The 16,920-nt window shown below is 33.3% G+C and overlaps 1 protein-coding gene across 1 annotated transcript in view; it reads left to right on the plus strand.

Annotated features, from left to right (window-relative positions):
- LOC115876994 (ecdysone receptor-like) overlaps positions 1-16,920 on the plus strand; it is a 924,397-nt gene that overhangs the window by 274,368 nt on the left and 633,109 nt on the right. The window lies entirely within an intron of this gene.

Below are 16,920 nucleotides of genomic sequence, written 5' to 3' on the forward strand. Positions count from 1 at the left end.
ATTAATATTTTAATATCTCTGGAACTACCCAAATAGATTTACTCATATCTTAGGATCATGTAAAGTGATCTGAAAGGAAGCCAACATGCAATAATATACAGGGTGTTCCATTTAAAAAAAAATCAACCAGATCCACTCACACTTTTTTGAGCCACCCTATAGAAGTTAAAATATTTTCCGGAAATACGTCCTGGTACATACTTTAGGTTTGCACTTAAACAAAATTCTAAAGTTTTTTATTCTAGGAGCTACAGATGCCCGACGCACTATTGCCGGACCCTGTATATTCCTATAACCTATATTCTTATTCTATCTATAGTCACGCATGCATTATCTATACAGGTGCATTAGGTAAATATCTGTTACCTTCCAATATAGCAAATAAATGCTCTAATTTCCATTTTTTCAGACTCCTTTAAATAATCCATATATCCTAAAATTTGTCCATAAAAAATGACAAATGCATGTTAATAACGATCACTAATTTGTTATACGATATGCGTTTAAAAAGCAAATTATGCAAAATTCCAAGTGAAAAATTCCAAGCAACAAAACCCGTGCGTACTATGATGTGCGATCTATGAAATGTGACGTATACGACTGATCGGACTGCCCACTGATTGTAATATACCGTCCTTCGTCATCGTCTTTGCGTGTCGTTATTATTTTTCATTAAAAGAGTATTTAGCTATTGAAAGAATGGCCATGTTTCTTGAATGAAGTACTTCCTAGCGTATTTTTCTTATTATCTCAAAACAAAGTAACTTGCACTTGGTTGAATGAAAATAGATTCAAGAGAAATTTTCGAATTTTTCAAGAAAACCAGTTTTCTTGAGTTAAGAGAGTTTTTCTTCAGGCAAAATATTTTCTTTTGCGCTAAAATAAATTCTCTTGCCACTAAATTCTTTTTTTCAAGAACGATGACGACTTTAGTTCAAGTCTATCATTTTTATCAGTGCACGGGCTTTTAACAGGACATTGTCTCCTCAATGAACACCTCAGTAGATCGAAGCTAAGAAACAACAGCGAATGCAGATTCTGTGGGGAAAATCGGAAATGGAGAAATAACTTCTCTAAAACTATCTCAGATACTCGCTTTTCTCAAAGAATGAGAAATTTTGTTTTCAATATTTTTAATTTGTTTTGTCAATTAATTTAAAATTAAATCCAAATGCAATCGTTTACAGTCCATTCGTGCCGATGTTTTTGGTTCAGTATGATTTAGTGTGACAATAAGGGCCTTGTTGCGTGTACTAATAATTTTCAACCGTGCCTGGGCGAATATCTTTAAGAAAACCACAGAATGGTATAACTCATAGTCTGAAGATATTGGCACCAAACATATCAACCTAGCTGAGTAGCCTCCCTAATCCAGGGACCTCAGTAGGTACCTCCAGGTAGGAACCTGCTAACTAACAAAACATCTTTAGTTATGAACGTTTTAAGTGGTTTTAAGTGTGTTAAACCTCAAACCTTGGTACGAACAGTATTTGTATTATTATTTGTTCTTTTTTATTAAACTTTAGAACAAAATAGTTGAATTCTTTAGAATAGTGATCAAGGTTTTCTCTGCCGTGCTCTTTTGCTTGTGAATTCCAGGCAGAGTACGGCACTCCTTTCATTTCATTTAATTAAATAAGTAATGTTATTTACAAATTTAGCGTTTGATTTACATAACCTATTCTTCTCAAATTTCCCTAATATTGCTTCAGTCGAGTGCATCCGAGGTAATCACAATAAAAAATATTTTTAACGCAACGTAGGTTCCTTGATATCATTTAAAAAATTTGTTATACAGTTGGGCAAAATATTACCTCTTCAATTTTGCTGAACGAACTTGGGTTGTTATATTACAATATAATATTATACCACGTTGTTTCACAATATTAATTTATATTTCTTTACTTTTCAGGTGAGCATTTATAAGTGTCAACTAAACAAATCGTCATAAGAGTAAGTAAAATTGGCACTAATATCTTAGTAATATTTTTTCTTCAGTTAGCTTTTATATTAGCAAAGCTTTTATATTAGCAATCTAAGTTTCTAGTGCAACCCAAGCAGCATTTGGACGTCGGGACAACGTTGTGTCACGCGACCAAACGTCGGCGTCGGGGCACAACGTCGGCACAACCTCATGCCAACCCTAGTCTGCACTAGTTTGGAGAATAATTTTTGGGTCGTAAGGACCTTGGATTGGCTAGCAACCTAATTTAGTACAAACTGCAACGTTGTTTAAAATCCTAATTCACAGAAATACAAAACTATAATAATATGGCGTCTAAGTCGCGTTTTATCCTAAATTGGGATAATTATAGTAAAAATATTACTTTTATGATTTAGTTTAGAGACATATGCCAGATGGCAGTAAAGGAAAACAAAACAAATATATTTAAGTGTGGAGGATGTTTTAAGATCATAATTATTGAAACACTTTAACCAACTCTGTCAAGGCAAAAAAGTTAAACGCAAACAACTTTATTGATAAATGTATTGTTTCTACTTTGAAAAATACTAATGGGCCTTAAAATTAAAGAAGTTTTAAAAAAAATTTTGAATTTTTTTTTAGTAAAATGAGAATCATTTATTCGCAGTCGAAAAAAAATAGTTTCCGCGTGTTGTTTAGGGTCAAATATTTCAAGTTAATGTATTCTAAAAGCAAGAATTGCTATTTTAGGAACGAAACATTTTCTTATTCCACAACATGGCGGCTTTCACTTTGTTGTTTTGGAGATTAAGATGGACTAGTTCGACTAGTCTCATACTGGACTAATAAAGTCGCAGTTCAGCCTTAACAGGTAGTATACTAGTCGCAAGATTGCCTAATTTAGCCATCCTAGAGTCTAGCTTGTGCCGCCCTCTATGTTCTAAATAAACGAGAGAGTGGATAAAGTATCGGTAATATGTCGATGTATATTTAAATTTAGTTTTATATCTGCCTTTCTTACGTCCCATTTTAATTAAGTTTTTTTTATAAAAACAAAAACAGCACTGAACTGTCTGACTGAACAGAACAATGAAGTGAAAATTTAAGATTTAAGGTTATGGTTCAATACAGTTGCAAAAAGGCAGTGGCTCGACGTCCTACCAACGTAAGAATAAGGAAATCTAAACAACGTTGGAATTAGTAAAACAAACGACGTTTGCATAACGTTGAAATAGGTCCTGAAAGTAATGTCGGAAAACCCTTTATTGCCCAACATTGTAACTACGTTGTCCGAATCACCTAAAGATCACTTAAGCAAAAAAGGTTACAAGACAACGTTTATTCAACGTCGCAGAAGCTTTTACTTTGTTGTAGTACAAGTTCAACGTCGGCACAACGTTACAACAACGTTTACATTTATTTTAATACCTAAGGTACGGAGCTAACTATTTTTTGTAACTAATCCAACGTTGTGTTTAGTAAACATGTGGTCGCAAGTCGTGAAAATGCTACTTGGGAACTGTACTATATCCATGAGAAAGTTTTTGCAGAATAACAGCAACTGATGTCTTTATATGTTTATACGTTTTGCATTTTCAAATGCATTTGCCACATTTGCAATAGCAACACACACAGACTGCTTATAACGCCGTCTCTTCAATTACGTATGCACTCAGGGGCAGACGATTGTTAACATTCAAGACGAACAATAGATGCATTTATGCATTGTACCTATACCTAGAAAAAGAAAACAGAACCGGGTTTATTTATAACTGAACTTTTTACAATAGAGGTAAACACTACTGTTTTAAAATAGCATGAGTTCCATTCAAATCATTATAGATTTATATGAATTTTTGTTCTGAATATCACAGCCCACATTTTTTACAATTTTTTTTAATTGCTCTCTTTTGGCATATTTTTGCACGTAAATTTCATACCTCAATCTGGCGTATTTCGGCATTGCAACAGAAATCTAAAAAACAAACTGTTATTTTTTGTGAAATGCCACTGCGCAAATTCCAAATAGAAACCAGATTACCTATTGAGAATAGAAACCTATTGGCTACTAAATAAATATGTCTAAAAACAAAAATTTAATTAACAATTAATAGCTCATATCGTTTACCTAATGAAGTAATAAAAAGCTTAAAATGTCTGTATAGCAAATACCTATTTTGTTTTTGTACGAGGATGTCTAAAAAATGAAAGAAGCCTATGACTTCTTTTACTAACATTTATAAATATTATTTTCCATTGAATGTATTGTTTTCCATTCCATTTTTTATTCTGTTTTATTATGTATTTCTCTAGATTTAATTTCAGGAACATCTTTAGGGTGTATCTTTTTAAGGTTTAAAACATAACATAAAACAAAAATCTTTGATTTTATTGCTTTGATTAAGTTTTGTAAGACAAAACAAAATATCTATATATAGGCGAACAAGAAGGAAATTTGAACTTGGACAACGGTCAAGAAAATATTCAGAGTCAAGAGTATGAATACTTGGGAATTACATTTGTTAACACTGGAACTGATGGCAGAGAAATAGTGAAAAGGATTACCAACGCGAAAAAATAATCGGATGTCTAAATGGAATCTTAAGGAGCAAATCAATAACAAAGCGAAGAAAATTCAATATATATGAAACCATGATAAGAGCAGCCTTCTATGTAGAGCAGAAACATGGAGAATAACTGAGACATACAAGAAGAGGATAGGGATCTTCGAAATGGATGCCGTTCGAAAATAAAAGGGAATTTCCAGACAACAACGAATAAGAAATAATACCATAAAACAACAAATAGGTATAGATGGCACGATAACATAGGATATAGAGAGAAAGCAGCTGATCTGGTACGGACATGTAGAGCGAATGAAGAATACAAGATGTTCCAAGAAAATAATCAATTGGCAAGTAAATGACAGAAGAAAACAGGGAAGACCGAATTTGGAATGGCAAAAAAGCGTACAAAGCAATGAGTGAAAGAAACCTGTCAACAGAGGATTGTACGAAAAGAACAGGCTTCTTCTTCTTTTTCTTACAGTGTCATACTCTATATAGAGCGTCGGCTACCTCTCGCATGTACTTGTGATGTGTGTCGTCAGTGTTTCACAAGTACACGAGACCTACAGTTTATCCCCGAATCCGAACGGCACTATTTGAGAGGCTGTACAAGGCAAATCTACTCAAGGTGGTTTGCCATTGCCTTCCTTGAGGTGGCGGCTCGTTGGTCGCTCTATTTAGATAAATTAATATTTTTAATTTAAATAAATAAAGCGACCGTACTGGCTGGGGATCGAACCCAGTAACTTCCGCTCCGCAGATCGACACACTAACACTGGAGCTACGGCCGGCCACATAGAACAGGCTGGTCGGCTGGAAATTGGGTATCGGACAACGTAGAAAAACGTTTTAAACCGAATAATCAGGCCAATGGCAAATTAATCATTAAAACAATTTCCTTCTTCAAGTGCATATTTTTTACAGGGTTTCCCTGAATTTTATCTTGTAGTTTTTGCTAGAATTTCTAAGATTTCGAAGAGCTTTGTCATCGAAAGCTGCAAAAATTATTGCCATACATATTTACCGAAGTGACCTGAAAGACTGGTTAAATTTTTCTACTATTATTAGAATTAGTTTTCACTTGGAAACGCAATCATGGTCCATGTGATATCTATATTGTTGCGACCTAGCTTTGGGGGTTTTAGCTAAGGTCGCTTACTTTCCAGGTTCTTTTTTATGATTAAAACAACATAATAAAAAGTCTATTTATTGAGTAATTCCATAGAAACAATATATGAAATAAATCTGCTCTGTTGAACTTTTATTCTTATCTGCTCTCATAATATTCATCTAATTGCCTATAATTTGAGCCTTTTTGAGTAATTTTATATTATTAACATCTATACAATGATCTTTATCAAAAATAGCCATAATATGTTCTTTAAATGTAATATTTTTTTTTTGTAAAATGTTTTGTTTCACAATATATTTTTGATTACAATCTTTACATGAAATTCTGCCGATGAAGCTGCATGGTTAGCGAAACACACTTCAGTGTTAAAAGTAAAGTATTTTGGTGTATACTCTACAGCTACAATTTTCTATGATTTCTTTAAAGCTTTCGACTGTGTAAATCATAATATTCTAATTAACAAACCAAACCAAACCACTATTGACGTCGTGGACTCTGTGAGATTCTTAGGACTTGTTGTAGACAACTCGTTAAAATGGGACTTGCACATCGAAGCTTTATCAAAGAAACTAAGCGCTGCCTGTTTTGCGCTAAGATCAGTTTCTAAGGAACTTAACTCATCAACCTCTAGAATGGTCTATTATGCCCTTTTGAGTCGCATCTTCGTTATGCCCTTCCATTCTGGGGTACTTCCTGCGCGACAAAATTTGATCGTATTTTCAAACTTCAAAAGAGAGCAGTTAGATACTTATTGGGACTAAACAGTAGAACTCACTGCCAGAATTTCTTTAAAAATTTCAAAATACTGACTCTTCCTTCCTTATTCATTTTTGAATCCGTTTGCTTAATCCGCAAGCACATATTCTCTATTCCGGCAGGCCTTCTCACAACTATCCACTTAGAAATGCGGAGCACGATATTTATCTGCCAACCCCGAGCTCAGAACTAGTTAAGGGCTCAATACTGTACAATGCCAAGAAAATGTACAATCATTTGCCTTCGAATATCAAGTCACTTTCATTCTTTCCTGCATTTCGCAAAGCTCTGAAATCATACTTACTGGAGAGAGCCCTATATGCGGTAAACGACTTTTTTGTTGATGTTTAATCATGAACCATTTTGAATTTTAAAATTTTGATCATCTCACACACTGGTTAAAAGTCTAGTATTTAATATTTAATATTTTATAACTCTTGATTTTATGATATATAACATGATTTTATCCATTTACAGTTTTCCTTTTGTAAAATTTTCTAGAGACGCCTGTATTCTGCAATGTCCATATATGTTTTATTTGTAATTTTATGACGTAAATTTTTTTGAATTGATTTATATTGTATGACATTTTTTTATTTTTATTGTTTGTATATTTGTTTTTGTGCTTTTTTGTTTTGTGAATGCTTTGTCGATGAAGCTGTTTTGGCTTTTTGTACAGTAAAGTGTTATTTTTTTTATTGTGGTGAATTAGTGTTTTATTTTTCTGTTGTAACACCAAAAGTTTCAACCTCCAACGGTAATGTTATAGAATTAAACGCGTACATTTTTTCGTACTGTTTCGTTTTTGAGATTTACACCTTTTGTTCCCGAGATATTTTCGAGGTGGACATTTTATGTATATTCAAATATCCGATGAATTTCGACATCAAATTGCTGTCCTAAAAAATGTTTAACGCCAGATACACATTTGCAATATTGACGATAAAACTCATTTGATAATAGTTCATATTTTATCCACCATTAAAATATGCTCATCAAATTCCACCGTATGCTGGTGGCCCCGTTCTCACAGACCGGCAACACTGCCGCCGCTGCCCTTCCTCACTACACACCGCTCAACGGGCCCATATAATCGCTCGACTGTCCTTGAAACCATATGTACACATGCACCGCATTGGATCTCGTATCTGTCTCTCGTTGCACGGACGCTGCAGCAGCAGCATCGTTTACGCGACGTCCTAAGCGTCGCTAGTCAGTGGCGTACACCGCCAACGCTACGTTAATGTCTCCTATCCGCGCGCTGTTGTAAGATCTTGTCGAATTTATCAGGTTCTAGTAAAGAATTTTTGTATAATGTATAACAGGGCGTTGATTATTAAAAACTGTTTGAGGATAGAGGGGTGTTCAAAACCGAATTATCTTAATAGTCGAACGTCTGATAATGCTTGCAGCCTTGTAAACTCAATAGACATCTATAGCTGATGGGATTAGCAGATGACGCCTTGTGCAGAGAAAACACGACAAAACACATTATATTATGTTGGTGTTATAACTTTCTATGTGTGAGATTTTTTATACAAGGTATTGGCAAAGACCTCTGTCCACATGCGGTTCTGTGTAACAGGAGAAGATTGGCCATTGATAGAGAGCTTTTATACAAAAATATTTGGGGTCTGTGCAATCTGTGTAATATTGTATTTTAGAACACTTATTGCGCTTTCTTTAATTTTCATTATATCCAATCTATCATTTTAGTAACTCATGACCCATTAGCATACTGTGCTCTATGTATATCAAATTTTGTTGTATCTACGTTGTAATACATATGCATATGTTTTTGTGCGCCTGTAGTGTAAGTGTAGGTAATTTAATATATGTCTGGTAATTACAGAAAATGTTCTATTTACATTTACACATTTTTTACATATACAAAAATTTTCTATTTACTAGATACTGTTGTTTTAGATATAGTCTGTACAACGACAACATCCTTGACAGTGATAGATGTGTCTGTCATTTTAATTTCAAAGTAGTTAATTTTATTTTATAAATAATAAGTTGGTACAATTGGAACGCTTAGCAGGAAAATTATATATTTAAAATTCGAATGACTAGTGATTACTTCAAAATATTGTGAAAAAAAAACTATGATAAACTGAAAAAATCTGATCGGGATAATTTATTAAAAAAAAGTTCGGTATGTGTTAATACAAAACAAATAAGAACAAAACACCACATACCAAAAAATTTAAAAAAGAACTATTTCTTACTTTCTAGATTCAAGAAACTTCCCGCATTTATTATTATATTTATCAAATTAACATAATATAACTTATGTATAAATAAAAAATTGTAATATTCCACAGGAATAAATAAAACAAAATATTTTATTAATAATAACACTGGCCAAATTTTATACCTTAAAAGTTGATCAATTAACTTTAATCTTAATTTTTTTAAACCAGTATCTTTTGACATTATCTTGCTGCAGCTCTAAGAGTTTTAAGCATATGTTCGACGAGATGGTATACAAACGAGACGATATACAAACTTAATTAATGGTAAATTTATTGGTGTATAAACTCTCTGCCTGGGCACCCAATATTAATTATAAGTTGTGCAAACACGGATAGGGAATTTTTAAAAAACATATGTTTCACTGACGAATGCACGTTTACCTTAAATAATGAACCCAATGTTCAAAATTATCGATATTGGAACAAAGAAAATCAACATAGGTTTGTCGAAACAAAGACGCAATATCCACAGAAAGTAAATGTTTGGGCAGGGATATTCTGACACAATATTATCGGGCCATTATTTCTTACGCGAAATTTAAATGCAGAATATTATTTAGAACTACTCGAAAATCATATTTTACCTGCTTTATATGATGCCGCTAGGGAAAATCAGGAAGTTTGGTACCAAATGGATGGCTGCCCGGCACATAGTACCCTGGCTGTTCGAGAATATTTAGACAATAGTTTTAACGGAAACGTTATTGGCCTAAATCATACAGTAAATTGGCCAGCAAGGTCTCCTGATATTTCGCCAAATGATTTCTTTCTCTGGGGCCATTTAAAAAACAGGATATACAAGGATAAAAAATACCCAAATCTAGACGAGCTAAAAAATGCTATTTGTGCCTAATGCAATAGAATTTCAGTTTACCAACTAGCGAATGTAAGAAGAGAATTTTATGATCGCCTGGGTAATTTTCTAGCAGTCACTGGAGGAATATTTGAACATCTTAAATCCTAAAGTTCTAACAATTTAATAGTACCTAAATTAATAAGTTATTGAATATTGTAATAATACTATAATTAACCTTGTATTTGATTACTTTATTTTACTTTAATTCATATTAATTTGTATTTATAAATACATCTTTAAGATTTCCGATGTAGGAATGAGTTTTCAATAATAATAAAGCATTAAATAGGTAAATTTCTGAAATGACAACTTCATTTGACAGTTATCTTTTACCTTGACTGGTGCTCATAAGTAAATACAGGGCCATAAGAAAGGAGAAATATTTAAAAAGAAATCGGCGATAACTCGTTAACGAGCTAATAAAAGATATCTGAAGTTATTCTTTTGAATGTGGGTTTTAGTGCTCTTCAATAAACTTAAATAGAATTATTCACTAAAATAAAATTAGGGAAGCCAATAATTGACCCCATTAAAATTTACAAGGGATTTCCTATGTCCTGTCCGACGATGCAAAACCCGGTATATATAAGTTGGTAATGACTAGCCCTTGAATCTAGAAGAAGTTTTTACAATTTTTCATACTTGTATGAGTTACTAATATCCAGTCTCACAAATATCCTACAGCCTGAAAAATTTGGTAAAACACTTTTCTATCATTTGGCAACGCCGGTTCAGCGTGCCACACGTTTTCATTCTGTTGTCGGTCAGTCGCGAGCGTGTTATCGCACCGTAGATACGACCGAGAGGAGTATTTCCGAAGCGAAAGTGAGTTCGAGTGCGAGAGAGACAAAGCTAGACCGGTGCCGTCAGTGATAACAGTGCGAAATAACCAGTGGTGGATGGTCGAAAGAAACACAGTGACATATTTTGCTGATAAGGCGAAGTAATTGTGGATTACAGTGATAACGGGGTCAGGAGGTAACGTTTCGTTTTTTTCCTGTTGAGTAATAAGTGGCTTAACTGTATTTTTTCGGCGTGACCCAGATTTTTCTGTTAGTGAAATTATTGTTGTTTTGATAGAAATATCTGAACCGACTGCTACTAAATTTGGTAGTGAATAGTGAAATAATAAATAGTTTCATTCTTTTAAGAATGGGATTTGAATAGTTAAATATCAGGACTGGATATATAGAAAATGAACATAATTCTACTTGATGTATTTTCGGTAATTATTGGGAAAACTGAAAATCGTCCGACTTTCACCAAAATTTGAGGTCTATTTTGAGGTCGTAGATTACGAATCTGATTTTTTTTTTCTGGCAGTCTCTTACCGTTTTTCAGAAAAACGACAAATTATTTCAACATCGAATTTTTCTTAATTTCTCATATTTTTAAGGTTTTCTAGCTCATATTTTGTTAGGTGTTCAATAAACAATGATGTTTTTGCTATTTTCTGTTAGTTCTTTAACCAATTCTATGCATAATAGATGAAAATTTGCTCAAGTAAATTTGTTAGGGTTCGTGCAACTTTGTGATTATAAATAGTCTTTATACTTATAACTTTTTTGCGAAGGGGGTTAATCTTTTTTTAATATAATATAACAAAAAAGATTAACCCCCTCCGCACAGAAGTTGAAATCAATGCAATCAAAACTCTTCCGCGTAACTTTGTGGATATAGGTAGGTATATTATTGTCAGATCTCATAATAGGTAGATAATTTATTTAAAATCCCTAATCACCCGAAAAATTAGAAGATATGGCAACGTTGTAAATTTTCAAATTTCTAGATTAGGTCTAGAATATATTTGTCTCTCTCATTACATAAGAGAGAGAAAGAAGGATATATGAAATGTCAAACCTCCATCTGGTCTCAATTTTCTTGGTTATTTTGTTAAGAAAAGTGTTTTTCAGTAAAATTTTGGACATTTTTATATCCTCAGTCAAGTGTGGCTTTTAGATAAACTATAATATAATGAAAATATAGTGAAATTATTACTTTATAGGGCCGAAATAAGGAAGAATTCAATGTTCAAATTATTTTCCGTTTTTCTGAAAAACGGTAAGAGACCGCCAAGAAAATCAAAATAGGGTGTATACCAATTTTGGTGAAAATCGGACGATTTCCAGTTTTCCCAATAATTACCGTATTTTCAAATTTTAGATAATGGGAATATCGAGGTTAAATATTTATTTTTAAAATACTTTAGGAATATTTACCTAACAACCCATCATATTTCTTTTATTTGCGTTATATTTATTACCCTTTAAAGGTCTGTGGTGATAGATACATAGTATGGAATTAGATACCTCTCGGAGATGTTATGACAAAGTTTCTTAAACAGTTGATAACAACTCAATAGCATCTTGTCAAATGCAATGTGATAGTATAACAGGCAGAGGGGTATCCGAGACCTCACATTAGCGATTATGTATCGGAAGTAAACATATTATTTCCGATACTTTTCTCTAGAGTTCAGTCAGAAAGTGTGATCATCCTGCTATAAATATCCACCAGGCTTATGAAAAAAGACTTATTATGGATGTGTGACAAAAGGTCAGAATATATACAAATACTCTAAAAAATCTGCATTGACTGTATGTCAGATAGGCGATAGTTTTTGTTTATACTGTCATACATAGGAAAGATAGCTGTATGCCAGACCCCTTGGGTAGTAATAAGTAAATATAACTGTGGTGTTTTGGACCACGTGATTGATTCCGATTTTAATGGGGTTCAGTTAAATACTTGTGTGTGTAATACTGTGTAATTTACGAAATGGGCCAAATTATATCTTATTTTGAATAGCTCAGAAGCAATAGTATATTACATACTGAGGAGGGGAAGTGTTTCATTAATGTCGAGAGATTAACTAAATCTCGAGGCAATAATGAAAACTTTTCTCCGAGGTTTGTATACTATTTTATTTACAACTATATAATTAATTAAAAAATAGGGACAGTATTTTATTTTGAAAAAATAAATAAATATGCGAAAATTTGTCGTTTTCTGTTTTGGCATTTCCATATCTATAATTACTGGTACCAGTGGTTGTTATGGCGCAAACCTCCAACAGCAAAACAAGCAACTAAGTGACAGTTTTGAATTTCTCGCTTGTTTTTTCGAATTTACATAACATAGAAAGCCAGAATGTTGTCGGAAAGTTCTGATAATGAAGACTACTTTAATATTGGTACTCCACCAGAACTTACAGAAGCTCCAAAAATAGCAGAAGCCAGTTTACTTCCAGAGAAAAGTAGGGGGCGATATGAAATAGCATTGAAAATACACGAAAAATGGTGTGCCGAAAGATATGCTAAGAATATTGCTTCGGAGACAGCGCCATGACAGGCAGAAAAAGCTATCTACTCTTTGGGGTACGTACAGCATGCTACGGACAATGCTAGAATTAAGGGAGACTGACATCAAAATATCACAAACTCGTCGCTTTTTTAAAACGCCAGAATGTAGGTTTTAACGCGTACAATAAGTCAAATTTGACCATTAATTTCAACAAATAAATGTATTAAAATCTTCAATTATTATTATTGTTAATCTTCTTGTTAATTTTTGTTGATGTTAGATAAGTATTTAATAAAGATATTACGAGAATATCTTGCTTAATTAAATCAGGCGAGAAATAAGAAAAACCGAGCGAGGGAAATGGAAGAGTGAAGAAATTTAAAAAAATGACCGCTACTAAATTAACATAAAAATTGGAGTCATTAAGTTTGACTAGTTGAATAAATTTCAATTGTTAAACATATTTGAATTACCCGATGCTAACAATAGCCTTATTAATAACTATTTAGATGCTTGACTGATCACGATAAATAGCGAACCTTTATTGTTCTCTTTTTGTTTTAACTTAGAATACCATTATTGATTTTTTCTGTTTTCATTTCATTGTTTATTCCAGCTTATTCTTATTGGGTTTTTGTTTGAAGTAATTGGAGTCTGACTTCTTGTTTTGATTGACAACAAAAACTTAGTTATTTTGGTTTGGAATAGATGGATGGAGAGATAGAGAGAAGTGGAGATTAGGAATCGGAAGACGGGAAAACTTTGTAAACCGATTATGTATAGGTATATAAGTTTTTTATTAAGCTAATTGTTAAGATTGTAATTAATCGTTATTGGTTTCTTTAAAAGCGAATATCTCCAACAAAAAAAGCTATTGAAATGAGTAAAAAAATAACTATGGAAAAAAGATGAACCTTGACGATAAAGTGATTTTAAAATTCCTTAATTTTATTAAACCATTTCACGGAGTGTTTCGGACTTTTACCAAAATACCAACATTTAATATTAAATTTTAAAAAAGACTAAAAAGTCTAAATTTAGCTACACATTTAGCTACACAAGCATAATATTTAGCTTATAAAACAATAAACTTTTGATTTCTAACCAAAATTTTTCTTGACGGGTGAAAATCAAAGGCCAAAATTACATTCTTCTCAAATTTTGAAGTATAATTAGTGGTTAACAAAAGTTTGTTAACTTTTTCCACTAATTAAAAATTACTACCACTAATTATAACGTTCTGAATGCTTACATTAAAGTTAGATGAACAAACTTCTACGACTAATTGAAACAACTAATTTATTCCACTGATTTCGAGGTTCTGAATGAAGCTTAAAAACTGATTATTATTATTTATTTTGTTCTGAAGCTTGGTTGTTCACAATGTAATTATAGTATTCTTTCCCAGCTATTCTCAAATATTGTATTATTAATTATTCTAGTTCTTTACCAGGAACGATGGTATAGAACCCATTTATTGAAACTCTGCTAATGCTTAATTGAATTCAAATTATGTGATTTAAAAAAAACTGTTTTCATGGTCTATCACGTTAACGAAGACAATTACGTAAATTAATATTCGAATTTATAGCCACAAATATAAATAACAATATTGGACATAAATATTTTTTTCCTGAAGATAAACTAGGCCATCCAGTAGCAATTATTTTCGAGTTAATTAATGCTACCTTGCTAAGTGGTCTGCAGGTTCGTATGGTTTGATTTTTTTTTATTCGACTTGATCATTAAATTTGATTTATAAGGGCCATTTGCACGCCAGGTTTCCATGCGAATGGAATGACCAGACAAATATTAATAACCGACCAAGTATGTAATTGAAAGAGACGTTTTACAAAATTATGGGCGTCAAATATAGGCAAATCGTGTTTTAGAAGAAAAAATTTAAAATAAAATATCTTCCTGCTGAATGCTGTATTCTGTTTCTTAGTTTTGATTATGGTTTTTTCGAGGGTTTTTTATTCTGCTTGTATATTTTGCATAAATTTTTATTTAGTGATTCCCTAAATGATTAAGAGCAAGATTCCCTTGGGCTAGCAGTTTAACAAGTAGTCTTGGTCCTGCATAGAGTCTAATCTTGGTCTTGGTGATCTTCTTACAATATTCTAGCAAATGCTCTAGCTAGAAAAAGAGCGAACACCCTCCGAACTGGACCAGAACCGTTCTGCTTCCCAAGTGCAAGCCAACTTAAAAAAAAGTGCGGAACTGAAGAACCTGGAAGACTCTATCCGTAACCTGGAATGGATATCAGTCAGCACTGGGAGAGATTTCTCAGTATTTATTACCGAGAAAGATCAAGGGGATTTTCCTTGATTAAGTAAGAACAATCTTCGGATTGTAACGGGGTTTGAACAGGACACTGTTTCCTCAATGAGCGTCTCAGTAGATTGAAGCTAAGAAACAACGCCGAAAACAAATTCTGTGGGAAAAATCCAGCACTCATCACTGAGTGCCCCGAGTCGACAACCATTTGTGCCATGAACTTCGGCACGAATTATATCGGAGAAAGTGATTTTATCAAATAATTAATTGATCGCGATTTTGTCAAAGCCCCGAGACTGTGTGGTGAGTTGTAATTCAAGAAAGGGGGACACGATAGATCTTTAAGGTTGCAGTGATTATCCCCTTCCCATACATTCTAAAACACTATAAACAATAAAAGACTTGAATGGTTCAAAAAAACATGAGCGCCTTAACTAAGGCAATATTCGGTATGTTTCGACCAAACAGCATTTATGCCAATATGGCTTGTTGACGGCTACTATAAATCACATATTTACTGGCAATACTTCCAGAGAACCCCTTTTGTTATTTTTTATTTCATAAATTATAGGAGATGGGAGAGGGGTAAGTAAATCAAAAAGTATTTTTTTAATTATTATCTACGAAAAATGAGATGTAAATAAAGAAAATGACAAAATGAAAGACTGCAAGAGTCTAGCATGCTTAGTCTTGGTCGAGGTCTTGGTTTTAGTCGTACGTGTTGCACTGGTCGATCTTTGTCTTGATCTTTGCCAATCTAACGCTAATATTGGTCTTGTTTTGTGCAAGAACAAGACTGCATGACCAAAACTAGTTTCAGACATCACTATTTTTATTATTACGGAACACGGTTCTTGAAAATTATGTCATTATTGTCATTTAAAAGTTTTTTATTACACTTCAATTTTCTGATTATATTAGATTCCTAGAGGTGGCTATTGGCTTTATCCACGGCGATCTTCTCAGATCATTTGTGGTCCTCTTCTGATCCTTAGGTCACATTCTCCAGTCTTGTTAGTAGACCCACTACAGCTTTGACTGTCTTTCTGTCTTTGCTTATCAGGTCCGCCGTGAATTTTGCCCTGCTAAGTTCCACCATTCTAGATATTTGTTGGCTACCCATATATCCGTAGCCATTCTCGTGACTGCTTTTGCAACGCCGCAGAAAGGTTCTGGGCCTATGACTGGCATTGAGGAGCATTGCTTGGCCATTTTATTTGCATTTTCTTTACGCTTGTGATCTTTGTGCCTTGGTACCCAGGCTAACGTAACAGTGCTACTCAATTAATTACAACACAACCTAAAGTATTTAGAACACAGACACACACAATCTTACATTAGTCTAGAATTGCCGTTCATGGAGTACATTTGACGCTGCTTGTCTGCCTGTGAAGATGGTAACCGAACGATGTGTTCTTTGCTGCCTTATTATTTTTTCTACATAATAAAAAACTTGCAGTGCAACTTGCAATAATAATTCCCACCATGTTATATGGAAGCGAAACCTGGGTGCCGTACCGCCGCACAGTGGGGTATTTGACACTGATAGTTGATCGAAATTTTTTTTATGTCGACCTTATATAAATTATTGCTATTTTCAATTAAAGTGGAAATAATATGAACAAAATAAAGGATAATTCGTCGATTCTAAAAAAAGAAAGAAAAATCACTGTTCCAGTGTTTCCACGGTCAGTGCCAGTAGTAATATGGCAACTACTACTACTAATGCTACGACTGATCCGCGAGCAATGCCCATACCACTAAAGTCGCTACTAATGCTAAATTGTGCTATACTGTATAAAATCGCAAAAAGTCGCAGTATTTTATTTTACTGTATGAAAGCC

Source organism: Sitophilus oryzae, unplaced genomic scaffold (genome assembly GCF_002938485.1).
Source record: "Sitophilus oryzae breed Bouriz unplaced genomic scaffold, Soryzae_2.0 scaffold_1441_pilon_pilon, whole genome shotgun sequence".
NCBI classification, from domain to species: domain Eukaryota; kingdom Metazoa; phylum Arthropoda; class Insecta; order Coleoptera; family Curculionidae; genus Sitophilus; species Sitophilus oryzae.